We start from the raw sequence: 26,116 nt of genomic DNA on the forward strand, positions 1-26,116 counted from the left end.
AGTGCAGCAGATGGTCCTATACCCATGAAGACACAGACAGCACTACATGAATTTAGTGGGTTTAATAAAAGATAACAAGAAGGTGGTAAAAAAAAATGTAGTAGAGGCAATAGGAGAGAAGTTGGAAGAAAATGGGGGTGAGTTTGATTTTAAACCAACATGGTAAGCATGTATTAAATCTCAATAAAAATCTTACAGGATGAATTGATGATCAAGAAGCAATGGCAAGATTATACTGAATAAATAATTTTAATATACCAAAAAGGAGGTGTGGTATGCAAGAAAGCTGCTCAGGACTCACTGCACACAGAGGTGTCAAGCTGGTGACACAAGCCTCATACCTGACCCAGTGTAAACACCCTCAAATGACTTTTCCATTTAAGTGTGAAACAGCTGAAAACAGACTGCTTGTGAAGACCGCACATGCTGATTGCCTGACTAATATTGAAACCAACAGCTTCATTAAATATGAGAGCTAGAAAATAAAAGAAAAATAACTGAAGACATAGGAAGAAAGGAAGGAATACCTTAAGGTACAAAGGAAAATCTGCAATAAATTCCTTGCTTGATTGCTACCATTGTGAGCCTAGAACTTTCTTACTTAAAGCCTTCTAGAGGTCAAAGTGTATTATTGTGGGAAATACTTGTCTTTTTTTTTATTAATAATGCCAAACTCCTAAGTAGTCACATAGAATCTTCTAGTTCTCTCCAAGTAACAGAAGCATTAGAGGAAACAACAGGGCTATTGTGTTACAGGTTAATGAATTGCTGATGGGACAGTTCAATTAAAGTAAGCAAGTATTGATGTGCCTGTAAAAAGACAGATGAGGTATTTCATGTGCCATTCAATATAATGAATTGTCAAGGAGGAAAAAAAAAGGTCTCCACTATGTGTAAAATCATTTATGAGCAGTGAAGGAGGAAACAAAATTATGAGAAGATGTATTTCAATTCAGCTAAAAAAGCAGCAAGGGCATTTTTGAATATAGAAAAATAAGGATTTTTGGAGGTTTTTACTTTTACTCATCAGTTATTTTTCAGAAATTGGCTATTTCTCAAAGTGATTATGTATTAAAAGTGAATGCATGAATGCAGTGTGATGACCTTATTAGAATATGCAAAAGAAAGAAAGGGTTTCAATTCAATAACAAATGGTCAGCATGAGAAAGCATTTCTGATGCAGACAGCATGAGAACTGAATCTCAAGTATCTTGGAGCAGAGCAGGCAGGAACAAAGGACACATGGCTAAGTCTAGGTCACTTTAACATCAAAAAGGCCTGGCTCAGAGTACAGTAAACACTCAAAACTCCAATGTGCTTCACTGAAAAAGTGAAGGAAATTAATTCTTGAGACCCTTTAAGTAAGGTTGTGTGCCAAGTGTGTTCACACACAGTCTTTACACTTCTCATTTGCAATTCTCCATATCTATCCTGCAAGTATTATGGGGTCTTCAGATGAGAAAACAGAAGCAGAATATTAGCTTCTCATCTGAGGCAGCATGTGAAAGGGAGGACTGGAGAACCGGTCCTCAGTGGGAAAGGACTTGAATTTCATTCTGTCTTTCTCTTTCCCTCTCCCTCTTTCTTTCTTTCATTAAATTTCTGTGAAGTGCAGTGAACACAGTATCTCCAGAGAATACTCCCCAGAGCACTCACAGAACAGTTACTACTAACTAAGCGTTCTCTGCAGAGCACATCAGAGTTAGGATTCGTCATCACGAACCTAGTGACATTCTGATTTTAAAAATTGTTATTCAAATTGTTTTCTTGAGTTGGCAGAATATTTTCAGTCTTTGCATAATTTAAATTTGCTTCTTACTTATTAACCAAATGTTTCAGCTAAGGGAAATGTAAAGTTTAATCGAAAGGGACAGAAAACAGACCAAAGAAATAAAAGTAACAAAGGACATAGATAGGTCTAAGAGTGGGAGTCATTTACAAGATATTCATCAGAGAAGCATTGGCATACATTGACCTTCCAGTAAGAGCCACAGATAGAAGACACTGAGGACAATACATGGGTACCAAGAGGAAAGTGTTTTACTCAAGATTCAATAGGTTTTCTGTATCTTCAGGTGACGTATTATGTAACCTAAATGAAACTGTGGGGGAAAAAAGATTATCCTAGCTGAGTATGAACATTCTAATCCACCAAGAAATTCTCGGAGATATTTTGGAAATAGACATGAAAGATATTTTGAAACCATGTGCCATAGCAGTGTTGATATGCCTTCCTTACAGAGTTCTGAAATTGATTGGTAATGACTGCTTTCATCACATTTTGGACTTGATCATTGTGCTTGTTATAAATCCAGAACTGACAGACACTATCTTTCTGAGTTTTTCATACCTTGGTAATATCAAAACGGGGTGGCTAAATGCTGGAAAAACAAAGTAAGAACAAGAAAATTGATCTTCCTACGCAAACCAGTTAACCACAAAAACAATCAAGGCCCATGGAGTTGGCAATTTGTTAAAGAGAGAAGTAGAGGAGGAAGATTTATCTGAGATCCTAACCATCTTGTGGGTATGCACAAGCCAAGAAATAGAACAGATAAATGAGGCAGGAAATGAAATTGACATGGGATGTTTTAGAACAGGCAGTTGCTTTGTTGATCAACCACATGTGGTACATCAGAATGAAAGAAAAGTACAAGTGCAGGAGAATGAATTAAAAGTCACAGCATGGTGATGGGGCAGCTTTCCATAGTTACTGGGCCCACACTCATGCCTCTTCCTTCTCTCCTCACCAGACTACAAAGAGGGAACTCTGTGTTTGGACACGAGAGTTACTTTTCTTTACAAATCACTTGAGTTTGTGTACTGGGGATAGAGATTGTTCAAAGGCTTGCTACTATGGAAACAAGAGACAACACAAATAAAAATAACCAACAAAGCTATTATAACTCCCAAATCTAGGAAAGTGGTTTTAGAAGCCTTTAAAGATTCATAGCTTCTTTTTTTTGTTGTTGTTTTCTTTTTCATATGATTCCCAAACTGCTTTTAAGATTCTTCCAAGACTGTAACTACAAAATAAGTTTAAAGAATTAAATAGAAAGAAATCCATTTGTTCCTTCCAAAAGGAAAGGACAAGAAAATCATACATTAACCTGCGAGGAACAAAGCTATTATTTTGCAGTGTGCTTTGTATAGAGAAAGACAAGTGCTCTGAGGACTTAGCTAAGAGGGAGTTGTAACCAAGAAACCTGCCATAAAGTAACACCACACCTGAGAGAGATCAATGGAGGAGTGTTCATTAAACTAAGACAAGAAGTATTGATCTGCAGGAGGGGAGGAAAGCCGCAGGGGACTTCCGATGGTGTGAAGACTGGAGAGAGAAGCAGAGATAAGTGAACTAAGAGGTTTTCATTCTGTTTCCTTTATCCAAAGTTGAGTTTGCAGTGTAACTACGACAGCACATAAAAAAGGAAATGGAGTATGAGAAAACCAATAGACTTTAGCAGTTCATAAAGTGGAGAGGGATGGAAGCTATGCTCGCTGAGAAGAGTGCTTATAAGATTTAGGTCCAAAGTTTGAATCTGTTTGCACTGGAATGTTATACAATTGCATCTGTATAATGCACATGTTTAAAGAATATTCTTAATTTCACAGCTGAGAAATTAAGAAAAGCAGGCAAATGTTATAAATCTCATAATTTGAGAAGTAAACAACAGAACATATTCAGTAAAAGAAAATTACCATATTAAAAATATGATGGCTCTTTCCAGAGTCTGGCTATTATAAATAAGGCTTCTAAGAACATAGTAGAGCATGTGTCCTTGTTATATGTTGTAGCATCTTCTGGTTATATGCCCAGGAGTGGTATAGCTGGTTCCTCAGATTATACTATGTCCAATTTTCTGAGGAAGGGCCAGACTAATCTCCAGAGTGGTTGTGCCAACATGCTATCTCACCAACAGTGGAGATTCCTCTCTTTCCACATCCTCACCAGCATCTGCTTCACCTGAGTTTTTTATTTTAGCCATTTCACTGGTGTACGCTCGCAGCCAACCATCGGACTGAGAACAGGGTCCCCAATGGAGGAGTTAGAGAAAGGACTGAAGGAGCTGAATGGGTTTGCCACTTCATAGGAAGAACAATAATATCAACCAACAAGACCCCAACCCCAAAGCTCCCAGGGGCTAAACCACCAAACAAAGAGTACGCATGGAGAGACCCATAGTTTCAGCCACATATGTAGCAGAGGATGGCCTTGTCAGAAATCAGTGTAAGGAGAGGTCCTTGGTTCTGTGAAGGCTCAATGTCCCAGTGTAGGGGATGCTAGGGTGGGGATATGGGAGGAAGTGCGTGGGTGAGTGGGGGAGTACCCTCACAGAAGCAGGGGAGGGAGGATGGATTAGGGGCTTTCCAGAGGGGAAAACTGAAAAGGGGATAACATTTAAAATGTAAATAAAGAAAATATGCAATGAAAGAAAAGAAAAAAAATTTTAAAAAAGGAGATGAAAGGGGAAAAATATGATGACTCACCTGCTATCAACATGGGTTGATTTGCTGTTCACTCACCACTGTCTAGGCTCTAATAATTGCAAAAACTATTAAGAACCTGTGACAAACAGAAAATAAAAGCAACGGTTTAATTGATGAAGAAAATACGCTTTACAGACATCTCATTATTCAATCACTCAATGAATATATGTTGCCTATTTTGTTCTACAAACTTTCCTAAATTTGGTCACAAATTCAAATCTTACAAGCAAATAAAAGTCAGTGAGCATAGAATCTGTGGAGGTCATAGGAAATTACTCAGATAAACACACAATTAGAAAAGTATGAACCAGCAAGTCTGTATCTTGAGGAGTAACTCTTTCTCTAGAGGCATGATTCGGGAGGTTCTGGAGACTTTGGAAAGTGAGATCTTCTTGAATAAAAAGTAGATTGCTGTGGGGGGTTTTCCTTAACCACAAATTTCTGAAATCATGTATTCTGCTTATGTTGCCAAGGTCAAGCAACCGTGGGGTAAACTCTGAAACTGTAAATTGATGTAACTCCCCCTTTCAATCATTTCTATCAGTTTTTTTTTTTAATCACAGTGATAAAATTTAACTAATGTGGCACCTGGAATACAGACTATCATTAAGATCCACAAAACCAGAATTCTGTCTATTCTGATAGTTTTCTCAAAAATAGAAAACTTTTTAAGGTGCTGTTTTAAGACAATATCTCATTATATAGCTGTTAGAGAAAGTCATGAGAGTTATTAAATATTGCTATAATAGAGGCTAAGCAGGTTTCTCAGTGGATAAAGGTTTGCTGTTCAAGAATGGTAACCAGAGTTTATATCCCCAATTCCCACATAAAAGCCAGGAGTATGTAGAGGCCTTCCTGTAATCTCTGTTCTCAGGATACAGAAATGGGGAAGCTTCTGACCCTATGGCAGGTTCCTGCTACCCAGTCCAATGATTTAGGTTCCTGAATGAAGAGACATTCACACAGCCTTTATATTTTGATATGCCTTAAACAGTGCAAGAGCTGGGCCACTCCCTAACCTCATGTGGTTAATCCTCCCTCTGATAATCCCTAGTTATTACTTACCAAATTCTATATTTTTCCTTGGCTTCCCTGAACTCAGATGACTGCCCAACTGGACCACACTTTCTCAGTTCCTTCACATGCTGCCTATGGTCCGCTCTTCTCAGGCATGGCTTCTCTTCTCTCCTTCTTCTCCAAGTGTGGCCAATCCCTCTTATCCTATCCTGAAGTCCCGCCTCTGTCTCCCTTGCCCAGCTGTTGGCTGCCAGCATCAATATTTAAGCAACATTATTTAGCAGTTGGGTGCATGGTCTGTCAGTTGGCTTGTGCAGACTCAATTTTGAGAACACAAATTGACAAGATAATATAGCAGCATTAGGCTAAACCCACTACAATAGTGTCCACCAAAGTAATGATGCACAGGAAACAAGAAGGGAGTTTGCCCCAAGGTTTATTAGTTGGTGATGATTCAAACTTCAGAAGTCTGATCTCTAGCATCTTAGCCCTGACATATTTAAGACCCACACAATTTTGATGAAAGTTTCCTGATGGTAAAATTAACCCAAGCCAGGTGCATAACAAAGCTTAAGACACGACTACATCAAAATTCTTTATGAACTGCAAGTGACATCTTCCATAAAGATAGGTTCAAAATATTAACTGCTCAAGGCAAGCTCAAGACAGGAGTCTGTGGGAGGAACTGGTGTGTTCTAAGTGACACAGATAGCAGAAATCTCACCAGGCTACTAACCACATCAGATTCCAGCCTTCTAGAGAGGAAACGGGTTATAAATCTCTTTCTTTGAAGAAGCAACTCTGTATGTTTAAAACACTTGGCAGAATTTACATAGTAAAAATAGCCATTTTACCAAAAGCGATCTACAGATTCAATGCAATCCCCATCAAAACACCAATCCAATTCTTCAGTGAGTTAGACAGAAAAATTTACAAATTCACCTGGAATAACAAAAACCCAGGATAGCTAAAACTATTCTCAACAATAAAAGGACTTCTGGGGGAATTACTATTCCTGAACTCAAGCAGTATTACAGAGCAATAGTGATAAAAAAACTTCATGGTATTGGTACAGAAACAGACAGATAGACCAGTGGAACAGAATTGAAGACCCAGAAATGAACCCACACACCTATGGACACTTGATTTTGGACAAAGGAGCCAAAACCATCCAATGGAAAAAGATAGCATTTTCAGCAAATGGTGCTGGTTCAACTGGAGGTCAGTATATACAAGAATGCATATCAATCCATGCTTATAACCCTGTACAAAATTTAAGTCAAATGGATCAAGGACCTCCACATCAAACCAGACACACTCAAACTAATAGAAGAAAAAGTGGGGAAGCATCTCCAACACATGGGCACTGGAAAAAATTTCCTGAACAAAACACCAATGGCTTACGCTCTAAGATCAAGAATCGACAAATGGGATCTCATAAAACTGCAAAGCTTCTGTAAGGCAAAGGACACTGTGGTTAGGACAAAACGGCAACCAACAGATTGGGAAAAGATCTTTACCAATCCTACAGAAGATAGAGGCCTTATATTAAAAATATACAAAGAACTCAAGAAGTTAGACCACAGGGAGACAAATAACCCTATTAAAAAATGGGGTTCAGAGCTAAACAAAAAAATCACAGCTGAGGAATGCTGAATGTCTGAGAAACACCTAAAGAAATGTTCAACATCTTTAGTCATAAGGGAAATGCAAATCAAAACAATCCTGAGATTTCACCTCACACCAGTGAGAATGGCTAAGATCAAAAACTCAGGTGACAGCAAATCTTGGTGAGGATGTGGAGAAAGAGGAACACTCCTCCATTTTTGGTGGGATTGTAGACTGGTACAACCATTCTGGAAATCAGTCTGGAGGTTCATCAGAAAATTGGACATTGAACTACCTGAGAATCCAGCTATACCTCTCTTGGGCATATACCCAAAAGATGCCCCAGCATAAAACAAAGACACATGTTCCACTATATTCATAGCAGCCTTTTTTATAATAGCCAGAAGCTGGAAAGAACCCAGATACCCTTCAACAGAGGAATGGATACAGAAAATATGGTACATCTACACAATGGAATATTACTCAGCTATCAAAAACAATGCCTTTATGAAATTCATAGGCAAATGGTTGGAACTGGAAAATATCATCCTGAGTGAGCTAACTCAATCACAGAAAAACACACATGGTATACACTCACTGATAAGTGGCTATTAGCCCAAATGCTTGAATAACCCTAGATGCACAGAAGACATGAAACTCAAGAAGGATGACCAAAATGCGAATGCTTTACTCCTTCTTTAAAAGGGGAACAAGAACACCCTTGGGAGGGAATAGGGAGGCAAAGTTTAGAACAGAGGCAGAAGTAACACCCATTCAGAGCCTGCCCTACATGTGGCCCATACATATACAGCCACCAATCTAGATAAGATGGATGAAGCAAAGAACTGCAGGTCGACAGGAACTGGATGTAGATCTCTCCTGAGAGACACAGCCAGAATACAGCAAATACATAGGCAAATGCCAGCAGCAAACCACTGAACTGAGAATGGGACCCCCGTTGAAGGAATCAGAGAAAGGACTGGAAGAGCTTGAAGGGGCTCGAAACCCCATATGAACAACAATACCAACCAACCAGAGCTTCCAGGGACTAAGCCACTACCCAAAGACTGTAAATGGACTGACCCTGGGCTCCAACTGCATAGGTAGCAATGAATATCCTAGTAAGAGCACCAGTGGAAGGGGAAGCCCTTGGTCCTGCCAAGACTGAACCCCCAGTGAACGTGATTGTTGGGGGGAGGGTGATAATGGGGGGAGGATGGGGAGAGGAAGCCCATAAACAAGGGAAGGGGGAGGGTTTATGAGGATGTTGGCCCGGATACCAGGAAGGGGAATAACAATCGAAATGTAAATAAGAAATACTCGTTAATAAAGATAAAAAAAAAAACTCTTGGTTTCTTTAGAGCTTGTCTGTGGTAGATGGATCTCTGTGACTCCTAGAGGAAGAGCCAGAGCAAGCAGGCTTGCTTGACTAGCCAAACAGCAAACAGGTAAACTCTGGGTTCTTTAAAATGCCTTGCTTTGTCCCTCATTTTACTAAACTAGCATACACCCAGAGATAATTACAGTTTCTACCTGTCATCCAAGAAATTTTTTTCAATAAACAAGGATTATTACAGAAAATCACAACCAATCAAAGAGCAGAGAACAAGAGATCTGTAGTTTCCAGTCCCAAATGATGCTTCTATAGCACAATTCAAACACTTAAAGTTCAGGAACTATTGCAGAAGAGGGAATAGAAAGATTGTATGAGCCAGAGGCACAAGATGTTTGCTGTGGCATTGTGTCATCAATAAATGTTAAGCTATACCCATGTACATGGCTGCCTAAAAAGGACATGGACTAAGTAGATCTTATCTTGCCTCAGTATATAAGGTAGAATGAAATTGAAGAAAGCATTTCACATCTACTTTACACTTCCAAATGCCTTCAGTTAAATTTGTCAACATTAACCCACATGTTAACATTGCAAACATATCCATACAAATGCCAAAAGTATATAACACCAATCCTGTTCATTGTATGTTGGTCTGCTAAAGCAACACAGTATGGGTGAATTTTAGGATGTAAAATTTAGAAGCAGCAAATTATGCTCATAAGGAAATACAGCAGTTCAAGTACAAGATAATGAGGGCACACTGGTTAGAGCAAAAGGCAAAGATACAAGGAAAATTCATACAGATACAGGATTTTATATATACTTCCTGTAGTGGATAGGTCATGGGTCTAGACTAAAACAAAGGTGGTGTGATTCCTGTCCTGAATCAGATGTGTGTGTGTGTGTGTGTGTGTGTTTGTGTATGCTGTGTATGAGCACATGCAAGAGAGGGGGGGTGGGGGGAGAGTGAGAGGGAGAGACTGAAACTACAGGAGAACGGGGAATATATTCCCGGGAACCAAAAAGTGGATTCTTTTTTTATTTAGAACGTTGTCAGTGTGGAATTATTTAGCATATTACCTAAGTAAACAGCATTATTTTATATTTGAACCTCTTTCATATCCATCAGTCTAGGCAGATATCATCTAGAAGTAAGTGATGGAAAACCGACAATAACAGGAAGAGAAAAGGTAGGAAAGAAACTTAACAAAAATTGTACATGGACAACTGGAAGTAACCCCCAAACTTCACACACACACAATTGTACAGGACTCATAACTCTAGCACTATGGTTTCTGTTACATTCATCATTGTTCTAGGCTACCCAGGCATTTCCCCAATGTAAAACTCTGCCCCTCACAAACATGGCATTCCTTTTGCCTATTTTATGATAATAATGCAAGAAAAATAGCAATTATTCAACTATCTTTTCATTTATCTCTTACTAAATGTTGCTGATATAAAGCAACTTAAGGGGTTGGGGATTTAGCTCAGTGGTAGAGCGCTTGCCTAGCAAGTGCAAAGCCCTGGGTTTGGTCCCCAGCTCTGAAAAAAAGAAAAAAAAATAAAGCAACTTAAAGGGGCAAAGATTGATTTTGGCTTATAGCTTAAAGGTCATAGGGCCACGATGGTGGGGAAATGGGTAGTGGCAGAATCTGGAAGCCATATAGCCCCTTCCTGAACAGTCAGAAAAATGAGTGAAAGAATATAGCTGTTCTCTAGGTTTCTCCATTTTTCAGTTACTGAGCCCTCAACCTCCTGGATGGTGACTCCCAGATTCAAGGTGAGTCTTTCATTCCCAGTTAAATCTTTTTGGGGAAACACCCAAAATCCTCAGAAATACTTAAGAGGTAATTTTCATGTTGATTCTAAATCCAATTAGATTGGCAATAAAAACTACATGTTGTAACCAACAAGAAGTATCCAGGGATCTTTACTTGCAAAGAGATTCCTCTGGACTCCAAACATCACCACAGATACTCCCACTTTCTACTCCTTTTTCGTAAGTATTATCTCCTTATAACTGGAGTGTAGCTCAGTAGATGACTGTCCTAACAGATACAACACACTGTCTGGTTTCTATTCACAGCACCTAGCAAAAACCAAAGCCGTTTGAAGGAACTAACTGCATTCACCATCTTGGACTTCTTTCCACCTGAGCTGTGCATTCTTCCCCTCCATAACTCAAAACCTGGTACTATTATGGAGAGAGAATCCCCAAAGTAAATCTTTGGCTATCATTGAATCTGGCTGATTAACATTTACTGACTCAATAGACCAATTGCCAGAACTCTTCTCCAGGCCTGCAATCTACATTTTAGTTTCTCTCTATGTGTCTAATAGTTCCCACAATACTTCGTGACTCCTCTTTTATTAACATGGTGTCTCTCTGTGGAAATGTCTCGGGAACAAAGCCATAAACATTTTATTTTCTGTTCACCCTCACATCTTTGACGATCTGACCAGGTTTCAGTTTTACAAGTTGCCAGATATTTTCCAACACCATATACCCAGCTTTGATAACTTCATAGCATCAAACTTGATTGGATTACTGTATTTGGATCATTTTGTAGTTTTGCTTTTCTTTGTATTTGTTTTGGAGGCAAAATCTTACATCACTTCCCAGACTGAACCCACCAGATTGGCACGCTGGCACTGGATCATGGAAGTTTTCCTGCTCTTGACTTGCAAGTGTTGGGACTGGAGCATGAAGCACCAAGCAAGTCTGTGGCATTTGTATTTTGAAAATAGCATAATTTCTTAACTAATATACTTAAAGTTAAGCTCCCAATTCATCTAGCTCCATAGGTTCCCTTTGCTTTATCCTAATTAATATTGTTCTCTAATTGTTTAGTTCTGGTTGTTTGAAGATTCCTTTCTTCCCCACCTTAGCTTCAATCTATGAAGAAATCCTTTTCATGTCAATGTAAATATATTTAGCATTCTTTCAGTTTCATTAAACTTCTTAAGATTTATTCATTTCCTAGTATGCATCTATCTTAGAGAATATTCTATTAATAACTTAGAACCAGAGCTATATATTGTTCCCTTAGACAGTTTTGTGTGTCATTCATAAAATACCTTTTTCTATACCTTCATTTTCATTGGATGCACGTTTTAGAGTGAAAATTATTAATGGAATTTAGCATAAAGTTGGATTATTGTTTTTATAATATATACTTTATGTATGATTAATATTGTATGTATATTTTATATATTGACATAAAATACTATATACTAAATATGATTGATATAGAAAATCATGTGGAAATGTTATTATGTATCTTATGTGCTTTTAATTAATAAATTTATTCTTTGACAGTTATGCATCATGATTATTTTACTATATCTTCTGTTAACTTTCTTTACCTCAGCTCTGTCACACACAAACACACACACACACATGCACATACACACACAAATGCACCCACCCACATACACACACACGCACATACACACACACATGCACATACACACACATATATACACACACAGACACACACACATGCACACACACCCACACACATACACACACATGCACATACACACACATAAACATACACACACATACACATGCACACACAGACACACACAGACACACAAACACACACACATACATACACACATATACATACACTTACCCGCACACACATACACACACACAGACATACAAACACACACACACATGCACACACACGCACATACACACATACACACAGACACACACACGCACACCCAACCACACACATACACACACACGCACATACACACACACATAAACATACACACACATACACATGCACGCACATACAGACACAAACAGACACACAAACACACACGCACATACACACATATACATACCACACCCACACAAACATACACACACACAGACATACAAACACACACATGCACACACACACATATACACACACGCACATACACACACATGCACATACACACACGCACACATACACACACGCACATACACACACATGCACACACACACACATATACACACACCCACATACACACACATGCACATACACACACGTACACATACACACACACGCACATACACACACATGCACATACACACATGCACATACACACACATGCACATACACACACATGCACATACACACACATGCACATACACAGACATGCACATACACACACATGCACATACACACACACAGACACATACACATACACAAACACACACGCACTCTTTTCTACAGGTTCCTTTCTCCTTTTTATTTATTTTGCTGTTCTGAGTCCCATTAGATTTAACCAGGGGAATCTGTATGACTGTGAGTATCAAACTTTCTGATGGACCTAGGTGGACTCACCACTGGGTACTAATCAGGATATGATTAGTACCTTATTTAATTTACTTACATTTAAACTAACTTTAATAGCTAAGGACCTGTGCAAATGAGGAAAATAATCTTAACAATTCTGAATAACAACAACTAAAAGTTAAAGGTCTTACATTCCCTATTTTGAAAAAATAATATAAAACTATATTTATTAACAATTTTTTAGACTGTGAAATTTTTTATAACACCCAGAACTGATTGTATAAGGTATACGTAGTTAATATGTGTTTATAACATTCTTAAAACTTACTGAAAAGAGATCTTAAATGTTTGCACCATCAAAATAAATAAATATGTAAACTACATGAATAGAGATAGTGATTTCCTAGTCATTTGTCAATATATATCAAAATTTTATAGTGAATATTATAATTTAATTGATCAATTATTTCATATTTACATCGTCACATATGGTCTTTAGGGTAGAAGAATTATCATTTGCTTTTTGATGGATTATTGGATTATTGTAAAACTCTCTAGATGTCTGATTTTCTACTGTTTATTGTCTATTCTTAAGCCTAAGACAAAATGGTTAGCCTGAAATATAATCATGATCATATTATGATTCGGAGATTAAAACTTCTCAGTACTTCTAACTTAATTCAGAGCAGGTGCAAGGTCCACGTGTGACTACCTTCCTTCCTACCTTCTCATTCTGCAAAACTTCTCTGACATTTTTCCTCTTCCTCATGTCAAATAGTCTCCAAACTCAAAACTGCCGTCACTGCACCCTCTGCTCGGAATTCTCTAAACCATCCTCAGCAGCATGCTCCCCGAACTCTATGTCCTTGGCTGCTTTGTTTCACAGCTCTTTAATTCTGGTTTGCCAAGGAGTTTATTTTCTCTGAGCACCAATGAACATCACACCACTTCACTGAGGAAAAAGGTTGACAGAGTGGTTGCTATTTATTGCCTCACAAATATTAATTTCTGGAGTTTAGAACACTTTGGGTAACTACACATAAAATCATGAGCATGCCAACATGGTCAAGTGTCGTGGAACTTACTTGGAGGGAAGAGGCGGAAGAAGTTCCGCTTTCATACAGCTGCCGTGGAAGTGATGATGTAGTCATCCGCCTGTGGTCACAGCACTGGAACTCACTCCCTGCTTCCTCAAATGCTATAAACCAAAACTGGGTGATGAAAATGGCCATAGTACAGTTTTCATTGGAAAAGAAATCCACTGGATAAGCCGATTATATTTGTAAATCACTTTCTCTTTGAGTTTGGAAGGTCATGATAGCTGTTTTGCATGAATTTATGCTTTCATAAGCTGAGGCACAGAAAGGTTAAATATTTTACCCAAAAGCTCAAAGAAACTCTGTGATTAAACCAAAATAATGGGGTTTCTACATTCTTAGTCTCTAGTTGAAATTACTAAATGGTACTGTGTAAGGCGAATAGATTAAAACAGCAGTTTGTAGCCATAGAACTTTCCTAAAGAATAATGACACCGAGATTTGGAGATTGCTACTTCTCTACAGCATTACAGCAAAAAGCTGATAGCTATGCCAAGAGAAGAGGGATTTTTCCAAATATAAGCCTTTCACAAGGACAATTCAAACAGAACATTAACCACAAGTTCTATTCATTTTGATTATATTGTATGTTAAACACCTTCTTTTTTCCCTTTCTATGTGGTAAGATATTCCTATTAAAATGAGTGGTTCTAGAATGCATTTATAGTGTATATGGCATTTCATAGAATATTACAAGCAATTATATTATGGACAATTATAATGTTTCTGGACATATTTACTGTGATGTTATGTAGCCATACTTTCCCTGAGAAAAAAATTTACATTGTCATCAAAGACCTGTGGCATATTTTAAATGGAATTACCACTCTGACATGATTAAATTTTCATTCTTGAGGGCTAAAAGCATCATCCGTCATCTCTTTTACATTTAGACTTGGCTTTCATTACTATATATCCACTAGATGAAGGCAAAGAAGCAGTGCAATAAGATGCAAATGCCCTTTCCTATGTTTCACTGTCTTCAGAATGTATACCTGAAAATGTGTTCAGTTTCTAGTCCTTAAATTAACTTATTCAATGATTATAGAGGCTGTCAAATAGCCTACAGATAGTAATGGCCTCTGTGCATATGATTTTGCTGTGTGGTTTATTATAAAGTGCATCTTTGTGGTTCTGAATTAGACCCTTTGAAGCAAGTTCTCTGCACATTTTGTGCCCATGCTCTATAACTGCTACAGCCCCATGGTCTCAGCAGTTAAAAAACATCACAAATATGACACAAGTTGGAGCGATGGTAATTGGTGGCTTCTTTGTCTGCCTTGCCTTCCTGCAGAGTGTGAAAAGTAGGCTCTCAGGTACATGTAGGTCATGAAAGTCATTTCCTCTCATTTCCTGGAAAGTTCAAATTGTATTCTATTCATCCTGCCTTCCCCAATGTCAAAAATAAGAGAACAAGCCTTCACTTTCCCTCTAATTATTTTGACTCTCACTCCTACACCCTACTTCCTATTGGATTCATAACTCACCAGGACCATAAGTACATTACTTTTTACTTTTATATCTCCTTTTTGGCTAGTTCCTTAATATCTTCTTTCTTAATATTAAGGTAAAAAATAAAATGTCAATAAAACCCAGAACAAAATTTATGAAGAAAGCAAACCAAACAAAAACACGTGAGGGGGTGGCAACAACTCCACTTGATAGGACACATTACCTTCTAGTCCAGGTCACACATGCACTACTTAGGAAGTTGTCAGTTTCATTATTGGATAAATGATTCCATTAACATCTCTCTATGTTCTAATATAGCTAATTTGAAATTTCTGACATTCAAATGGTATACTGGGTCAGAAAGAGCTCTCTGACATTCAGTATGTAACCATGGGTGCCTACAGCTTGTCCTGGACACTGGTGTGAGTGCTGCGTACAGCCAGAGTACCATATTTTACAGCTTTTAAGTTTTGATGAATCAGAGATAGAATTAGTACAAGTGTCGGAGCTCATTATGAGCCAGTACTGTGACAAAATTTTTCAAACTTAGTAAAAGCTTGTTTTTCATTCTTGCTCTCCTTATTTAAAAATAGTTGACATCCAATAAGACCTTGTAGGCCTCAGCTAATGCTAAGGAAACCATTTGTATACAGTTCACTAAATACAGGTCTTTGTCTTGTCCATCTGCTGGTATCTATCTATGCTTTCCTCCATTTTCCATTATAAAGGAAACGATAACCATATTGTTTACAGTTATTAAAAGATCCTCATTACATTGATATCTAATGTAGAATATTTTCTTCTCCATTTATTTATTTATTATATATTTTCAACTATTCCTTTGACACCTATTTACTTCACTTAAGGTTTTAGCCACAGGTTTAGAGTTAATGGAGAAAAAAGTAGCACTTGAATAAAATAAATTGCAGTAAGTGACATAAACCACAAGAGTAGAACACATGGAATAAATGGATCTTAAGGAAATCAAGGAAAGATGCCAATTATAAGCATGTTGTACTTCAGTAATAAAACTAGACATGGATTCTCCACTATTTATTTAAACATTTATCTGTGGCTAAAACTTTGAAGAAAAAATATAATAGTTTTTTAAACTCCATGTAAAACTTTTGTGAATGATTGAATAGCAAAGCAAACAGTTAGAGAATTAAAATTCAGGATCTGTAATAAAGAACAGGTAGAGAGGAGAAGATCATTATTTATATGATATGAGCTCTGTTCTCTGTTTATATGATATGACTATAGTTCTCACTGCCACTATGTGGTGAGAATCACCTCAATTCTTCCTTTACACATTTGTCTACAACTACATGACCATGAATGAAATATACTTAGAATGGAACCACAGTCAAATCCTTTCCCATTCGAGAGGTTAGAGCTCCAAGAATGATACATGATTGCCAATACCACAACCACCAACACAGAGCTAAAAAAAGGAATAACAATATTATGTTCTCAAGGTTTTGTTAAAGCATACAAATATATGTTGCATGAACTGGTGTGTGTTAATCTTAACATAACTTTAAAAAGTGTCACCATTTATGAATGTAAAGAGCAAAGACATGGGAAAGAAACAAGAGTAAAGGAGTTTTCAATAAAAATTGTAATAAGGGCAACAAATGTGGAAAGAACTTTACCTATTTAAAGGGAGTCATTATAGGAATACATGTAAGTCAGATTGTCATATGTTGTTTTCATGATCGTGCACAGGGTGAAAGCTGTCACAATAGATCAAGAAAGAGCAATGCCACTGAGCTTCAAGCTTCTGATTAGAGAGGTCATTGCCCATTATTCAAAGAAAAGGTCCATGTGACTCAGACATTTCAGTTAACAAGGGAAGTATTGATTATTTGAGTAAAGAGTCACAAAATACCTCCAAGTACACGTGTACTCTAATTCACAACTTAGCAAAACACATTTGTAGCAAATTATAAAAACAGTAATATATTTCTAAGAGAGAAGAGCATGGTCACAGACAATACAATGTCTAATAGCAACCATTAAAACATATAAAACATTGAAATCATAGATATTGTAGGTATGCAGCATGGTGTTTTGAAATGTAAATTCATAGAAATGATTAGTAGAGATAGGCAACTTACCTTTGCCAGGATCAGAGTTACTGTTTTTGTAGGAAGCACCTAAAATCCACTGTCTTAGACAACTTTAGTCTAGAGTAAGAAACAAAATGGTATTATTGAAAATAGTCTCCTGCAATGGTGTAAAGCTTTACATTTATTCATCTTATCTCAACGCTTTTTTCTACACTATGACCCATATTCTCTTACCATCTTCCCCCCAACCTGCCCTAAGAGTCTTCATACAGATTTATGAATGGGAATTTTTTTGTTTCTGTTGAGACACATGTGTTGAGACACACGAAATACTCCTCTGACTTATTAGACTAAACATAACGTCCCCTAAGTTCATCCATGTCTTATTCATGTTAATGAGACAGTACTATATCACTTTTTAAAATGTTATGTGGATATATTAATGTATTTATGAATCTTTGTGCTATAAAAATTAGAGTGGTCTGCAAATCAGGAGTTCCGTAGTATATAGAACTGTATATTTTATCTCTATCCCACCACTACTTTAGACAAAAGTGTTCAAGGTACCACAGAAAGAGTATCTTGAAATGATAACTCAAATCTAGTACTACATTTCTGTTGAAATTTTAGGAAAATGATTGTGATCCTACATTCAAGACGTCCACATTTCAGTTTTTTCTTCATTCTAAAAGTAGCGCATTTGAATTCTGAAAAGAGAAATGACTACTGGGCAGCGACTTTGAAAACACAGCAATACTGATGAACGTAAGAATGCACACTGACCATGGGGCAGTAGACACAGTTCCTGGCACTCTGAAGGGAAGTGGATATGAGTACCTATTCCAGACCCAGGAGCTATATCCATTTGACAGTTTCTTGCAAATGAAAATTTAGCTTTTCCTAAAGGAGTCTCACTGGGTACAAAAACAACACTTAGGGACAGGCTTTGTTTAAGCTCTCCCCTCCATTTGTCTTTTGATAATGTTTTCATTTTGTCTTTTCGGGGGTTTTGTGTGCATGCCTGTGTCTCTCTGTATATATTTCTTCGTTTTGCTTTTTTTCTTTTTGCTTTATTTATTTATCTTTTCTTCTCCCCATTTGCTAGATATATCATGGTTCATTTGTTTGTTTATGAGCCTGTTTGTTTTCTAAAGACAGAGAGAAAAAAGGTATGACATTGGATGGGTGAAGAACTGAGGAGGATATGCAAGGTAGAGGGGGAGAAACAGTGATTGAAAGACAGTGTATGAAACAGTATTTTCAGTAAAAAAGAAAGAAAAGTGCATCAGTAATCTCACAACATGAAACCTTTGTTCTTAAAGTCTCAGCTCTGTGAATGTCTATACTGGACCTGTCTCTAATACTAAAAATAAAATATAAAATGCTAAGAAAAAAAGTCTGACTGGAGTGAAAGCTGAGCATATTGGCTTCTATCAGTTGGATAAATACATGTCTCTGTTGAAATAAAGGTAAGATTTAATATTTAATTTGTATTTTGGTGCAGACTTATGTGCGTTTGCATTAGGAATAGCTCCCAGAAAACCCAGCAAAGAATCACAAAAGACATTGTGAGTGAAGCTGGATTGTAGGACCCAGATTCTGAAGCACTCATAAAAAGTATGAGGACCACTAAAAATGTTGCCAAAAATAGCAAATGAAGGGATTCGTCCTCTTGCACGACACTGTTTCATTGTAATAGTGATTTATTTTATCTTCTTGGGATTTTCCTGGTTCTAAAATCTTTAGACACTAGGGAGCAAGTGGAATCAAGAGTGAATTTCATTCAGTCAGTAAATTTAAATTTAAAGCTAATCAGTGAGATAAAACCCTCAGATATGTTTTAGTTTTGTAGAAGATAGAGTGGCCTTGTCTATGTTCCCATGGATAACACAAAGTGAGAAATACCCTTTTTCTTTATTTCCCTCCAGATGTCACCTGCATGACAATTTTAGAAGCATCGATGGAGTGGATGGCCAATTAGCTCATGTCCCTCTTAAGATTTGTCAAATTTCAAACAAATGAAACAGCAACAATCCTCTACTGACCAATTCTTTTTCACTGGGGAAAGGTGTTTACACATTTGAATTTCTATAGCCATTCTTTTTAAGCATTTTAAAAACCATTTTTAAAGACATGTGAAGTATTCCAGTAGGATTGCTTTAAAATCACTTTTTAGTTAGACTTGATATTTTTAGAATTATCAAGGATGCTCTTCCATAGCTAATCAAATTATATGTTACCTACAGATTAAAGAAGAATACTTTAGACAGTAGTTCTTTTACTTACCAGGCATTTATTGAAGCACCCAACATCTATTGAATCTATTCCAATTCTTTGCATGAGAACCTTCTGATGTTAGTAATACAGGAGGCTCAGAGCCAATATCCACAAACATGCTAATTAACTGTGATAATAAAACGAGAATTTTGCAATAAGAATACACAAGACCACTGTGTGGTCTTCAGTTCTCAGAGAAGATGAATAATGAGAAGGGTAGTAGAATCTGCAAGAAAGGAGAAAGAAGGCTGATGTCAGGACCTTGTGTGCATACATGAAGGCCAGGATTTTATCTTGACTTTATAGCCACAGGACTTTACATCCCATTTTGGGGAAAATGACTGCCCCAAATTCCTAGGTAAATCAATGGAACTAGAAAATATCATCCTGAGTGAGGTAACCCAGCCACAAAAGAACATTCATGGTATGTACTCACTGATAAGTGGATATTAATCCGGAAGCTCAGAATACCCAAGATACAATTCACAGACCACATGAAGCTCAAGAAGAAGAAAGTCTAAAACGTGGATGCTTTAGTCTTTCCTAGAAAAGGGAACAAAATACTCTCAGGAGGAAATAGAGGGACAAAGAGTGGAGCAGAGAGTGAAGGAAAGGTCATCCAGAGACTGCCCCACTTGGGGATCCATCCTATACACAGATACCAACCACAGACACTATTGCTGATGAGAAGAAGTGCTTGGTGACAGAGCCTGATATGGATGTCTCCTGAGAGGCTCTGCCAGAGCCTTACTGATACAGATGAGTATGCTTGCAGCTAACCATCACACTGAGCACAGGACCCCAATCGAGGAGCTAGAGATAGAACTGAGGTAGCTGATGAGGTTTGCAACCCCGTAGAAAGAACACTAACAACCAATCAGACTCCCCAGAGCTCCCAGGAGCACATGGACAGATGCATGGCTCCAGTAGCATATGTATCAGAGGATGGTATTGTCTGTCATCAATAGGAGGAGTGGCCCTAGGTTCTCTAAAGGCTTAATTCCCCAGTGTAGGGGAATGCCAGGGCAGCGAGGTGGGAATGGGTGGGTGGGATGAAGAGCAGCCTCACAGAAGTAAGGGGAGAGGGGATGGGATGGGGTTCCCTGATGGGAAACCACAGGAAAAGGGGATAACATTTGAAATGTAAATACATAAAATATCCAATAAAAATTGAAATAGACAATAACAGCAACAACAACGACAACAAAGAATTGAGAAATTCAAACTTCTCCCATAGTAGGAACTCAATCATCTACCCTTATGTCAACAAGGCCAACCTCTGAATGCTGATAACATGGTGAGACGTTTATGAAACACTGAATGAAGGAAACGTCATGGTAAAGGACACTTAGAGGAAATAAAAAGGAAGGTCAAATTCTCCACATATGTCCAGTACCCTCATTGCTAAGCCAGGTTGGAAAACTTACATTAAATTAAAAACTGCAGGTAAGAGTTGTTTTAGCATCATCAAGCAAACTTTAAAAGTGACAATCGCATCGATTAATGCATTAGCAAGTAAAAACACACGTTTCCTCTTGTATTCATTTGACTGAAAACAACTTGGAATTTAAATATCCTGCTTTTTCATTTGTCTATAACAATGGTCTTTTCTTTGTATTAACTGAGCAGTAAGGAATACATGAAAAAAGGAAGTAGAGATTAATTACAGAAATTAATATAATTTCACAGGAAAAGAGGTCATTTTTTCATCCGGACTGACACAGAATAACATGTATACTTAGTCATGCTATATCCACAGAATGCTTCCAAAATTTTTGATGGATATTTGCTGTATAGATTTGCTTCCAACCTGTTGGCTGTTTTTAGTAAATAATTGCTACAATACCCCCCCACACACACACACAAACTCTGGGTTACTTGATTGAATGGGAGTGTATATAATTTATGATCAAAGTTATGCATGAGCTCAGTCTGTAAAATATGATTGCATAGGAAACCCGAAACATATTAAAGTTTGTTTCAATGTTGACTTAAAGGTGAGTTAAACTTTATATAACAGGAGAGCAGGTAAGGTCTTGAATGGTCATAGAGCATATTATTAGCCAGGCTGTGAGGTCCATTGGAAGTTCAGTCTCTGAGTGCAAGAGATACTTTCATGAAATTGGTTCCCTGCAAACAATAACTTAAGAGGAGACTTGAAAAGCTCATATAAATGAGAGCAGCAAAATCTCTATCCATTGCATATGTTCTGTAAAGTTTTCAAAACATTTCTCTGGCTTAAGAGTTATATAGTGGTAATATGTTTCATAAGCATTATTTTAGAGGATAGTATCGATTTTCTAGACACAAAGTACTTGTGTTCACAAAATAAAAATGTAACTGACCCTTAGTGCGTATGGGGGAATTTATTTCACTACTCCTCCAGATACCCACATTTGTAGCTACTGAAGCCCTTTATGCTTAAATGATGATATTTTCACAAAACTTATTAGAATACTCATGTGAACTTTAAATCTTTTTTAAATTATGTGATTAAAAAACCTATATACTATGAGGGACAGGAGAATGTCAAGTGATATATCAGAATCCCTCTGAAAATTGAAAACACCATATATATATTCTCTTTTATTCTGGATTTACATACAAAAGCATGCATTTTAAAAATTTTAATTGTTGGCTATGGCACACGTCCTTTCTAAATATTGTGTTTGGCAAATTTACGCCATTTGCTGAAAAGTTCTCTCAATAAATGAACTGTAGATATGAAAAACTGACTCCAGTTTATCAGAAACATATTCATTTTCTGTTAATTAAGTATCTGACAGTTCCTTAGAAAATTGGATATAGATCTAGCTGAAGACCCAACTACACTGCTCTTGGGTATATACTCAGTGATATCCCACCATATCACAGTAACACTAGTGCTCCACTATGCTCATAGCAGCCTTATTTGTAATAGCTAGAAGATGGAAACAATGCATATGGCCCTCAAAAGAAGAATGGATACAGAAATGCAGTTGTTTACACAACGCAATACTATTCAGATATTAAGAATGAGGAAATTATGACTTTTCTCACAAATAGATGGAACTAGAAAACATCCCGAATGAGGTAACCCAGACCCAAAAGGACATGCATAGTATGTACTCACAAATAAGTGGATATTAGCCAAAAAGTACAGAATCCCCAGGATACCAGCCACAGACTTAAAAAAAGTTTAACAAGCAGAAATACCCAAGTAAAGATACTTCAATCTCACTTAGAAGGGGGGAGAAAATAATCATAGAAGGCAGAGGGAGAGAAGGACCTGGTTGGGAGAGGGAAGATGGAAGGGAAATGGAGAACAGGATCAGGTATGGGGAGGAGGACAGGAAAGGAGCCCAAAGGAGCAGAAGAATGAATGGAAATGTGCAGCCTCAGGAGGCGGGAGGTGGGTGGACCCTCTAAAAAGTACCAGGAACCTGAGAGATAAGAGACTCTCAGGACTCAATGGGAGTGACCTTAGATCAAATGCCCAACAATGGGGAGAGTGAACTCAAAGAGTGTACCTCCAATAGATAGACAGGGCCTCGAGTAGAGGAATGAGGTCATCAACCCACAGTCAAAATTGCTGACTGGAATTGTTCCTGTCTAAAAGAACTCCTGGGACGAAAATAGAGAAGAGAGTGAGGGAAAGAAGTCTAGTGACTGGGCCAACTTGGGATCCATCTCAATGAGAGGCACCAAGACCTGACACTATTATTGATGGTATGGTGTGCTTACAGACAGGAGTCTAGCATGGCTATCATCTGAGAGGCCCAACCAGCAACTGACTGAGGCAGACACAGATACTTAACACCGAAACATTGGTCTGAAGTCAGGATCCCTCCGGGTTGCATTAGGAGAAGGATGATAGAAGCAGAAGAGGAGGCAACCCCATAGGAAGACCGGAAGTCTCAACTAACCCGAAGCCCTGCAAACTCCCAAACACTGAGCCACTAACCAGGCAGCATACAAGAGAGTTGGTCTGAGATACCTGATGCATAGACAGCGGAGTACGGCCTTGTCTGACCTCAGTACAAGAAGATGTACATAGTCCTGGAGATACTTGTTGTCCCCAGGAGGCAGGAGGCTTAATGGCAGAGGAGCATCCCCTTAGATATGGGGGTGGCGGGGAGGAATGGGATGAGGAACTGTAGGAGGGGAACCAAGAGGAGGAGTAATGGCTGGATTGTAAATATACAAGATAATAAAAAAAAGTCTTGGAATATCTGTAATAGGCAAGAAATCAAAAAGAAACCACTATGTGGAGTGCCTTAAAGGAGGATGAATAGTAAATCCTAGGTAAAGGGCGGGGGGTGGGGGGAGAGGAACATACTATGGGACAATGTTTAAGCAGTAAGGGAGATGAGAAAATGGGAAAAAAATAGTGTGTGTGTGTGTGTGTGTGTGTGTGTATGTGTGTGTGTGTGTGTGTATTAACCAAACCAAACCAAAACAAAAGCATGAAAAAGCCACAAGTAAACCTGATCTCTTATAACAGCCCTACTTGTCTCTCACCTCAAAACAAACAAACAACAACAACAACAAACAACAACAACAACAACAACAACAACAAAACCTCAGTGCTAGGCATGGAGGTTTTCTATGAATTGTCAGCCCCAAGGCTCCCAAAATTACATAGACGATTGATTGGTCTTGGTTGCCCACCATAGGTAAATGATAAACGATAATACACTTTTGTGGAAGATAGAACACATTCTTTGGCTACAGGGCAGACATATTTACCTCTTAACTTAAGTTGACCAGGGTAATTCCTATAGCTTTCCTAGCGCTGGACAGTGCCATGCAGGCCACTTGGGAAGAAAAGACATCAATGGTCTTATACAGCCCTTGACCATACATGCTACAGATCTGAGCTGCCAGGCAACATTGCAATAGTGTCATGACAATTGAAGAGGTAACTGAACATTCTCTGATTGGATTTGAGACCTGAACTACATAAGCTCTTTCATGCCTGATTCTGTAAGCATGGTCAAAAGTCTATAGCTGGAGAGGCTGTAAGTCCCAGATGGGAATATAACATAGGCACTTTGCTAAATGGACATGTTTTCAAATTACCATCTAAATACATATATTTAGACCCATAAGATGTTACTCTCGATACTGGTCATGGAAGCTTAGTTTTGCAAGTGGACAATGGTAAATGCAGAGGCTGGTAACTGGTTGACCTGCTGAAACTAAGTGACTGTTTAAGTGCAACCCTAAATGGAACATCTCTATCATTGTCAACATCTCTGATGAGGGGACTGAAAGAATGTAGACACAAGGCAGAGTTCCGTGGAATGCTCTCTTTTGGACATGATGCGCCTCATTCCTAGCTGAGGAACTAATGGTACTTGATGGCTACTTGGGGAAACAATCATTTTTTTAAAATGGTGAAGAGGTCATGAAGTTGGGAGGGGGTTCAGAGGAAGTGGAGGAAATGAGTGGGGGTGGATATAACCACAATGCTTTGTACACAGGAAGAAAATAAAAATTTAAAATACTAAAAAAAATTAAAAACCATATGTAGAACATTACACATATGTCCCTAAACAAAATGCTTTATCTGAAGGAGTGGGTGTACACTTATCAAATTAAAAAATCCTCCTGTTATCAGAGAAAGGACTGAAAGAGCTTGAAGGGGCTTAAGACCCCTTATGAACAACGCCAAGCAACCAGAGCTTCCAGGGACTAAGCCACTACCTAAAGACTATACATGGACTGACCCTGGACTCCAACCTCATAGGTAGCAATGAATAGCCTAGAAAGAGCACCAGTGGAAGGGGAGGCCCTGGGTCCTGCTAAGACTGAACCCCCAGTGAACATGATAGTTGGGGGCAGGGCGGCAATGGGGGGAGGATGGGGAGGGGAACACCCATAAAGAAGGGGAGGGGGAGGGAATAGGGGGATGTTGGCCCGGAAACCAGAAAAGGGAACAACATCAAAATGTAAATAAGAAATACTCAAGTTAATAAAAAAATTAAAAATAAAAAAATGAAAAAAATCCTCCTGTTATAAGCAATCAGAAGTCATTCAAATGTCTTCTCCAGTCACCATGCTGCTATTTATACTTCTAACGGGTAACATTCTTGATTTGAAATTGATATGATCAGATTCAACTTGAAAGTTTAGGTATCAGGCTCCTATCTCACACTATTTATGGTTATATGATTCATTCACATTGTCAGATATAGTGTGGCTTCTTCTCCCTTGCTGTGGAGTGTGACGGCTAGACAGTATTTATCCATGACTTCACACATGTTTGAAATTGCATTTTCAAATTAATGCTTCTATGATGAACATTGTATATGACTTTGATGGACAAGCTATTCAGTGGACCTCCTGGTTTTAAGTAGTGCACTTTGAAGATAGAATTGAAGCCTATTTACTTAAAAGTCACTGGATCCTTCCATTGAAAACAAAATATGTAAAGTGCAAATAAAGAAGAAAAAGAGGACTAAAGAAAGAAAAATAGAGAAAAGG

Source organism: Rattus norvegicus, chromosome 2 (genome assembly GCF_021556685.1).
Source record: "Rattus norvegicus strain SHRSP/BbbUtx chromosome 2, alternate assembly SHRSP_T2T, whole genome shotgun sequence".
Classification (NCBI taxonomy): Eukaryota; Metazoa; Chordata; class Mammalia; order Rodentia; family Muridae; genus Rattus; species Rattus norvegicus.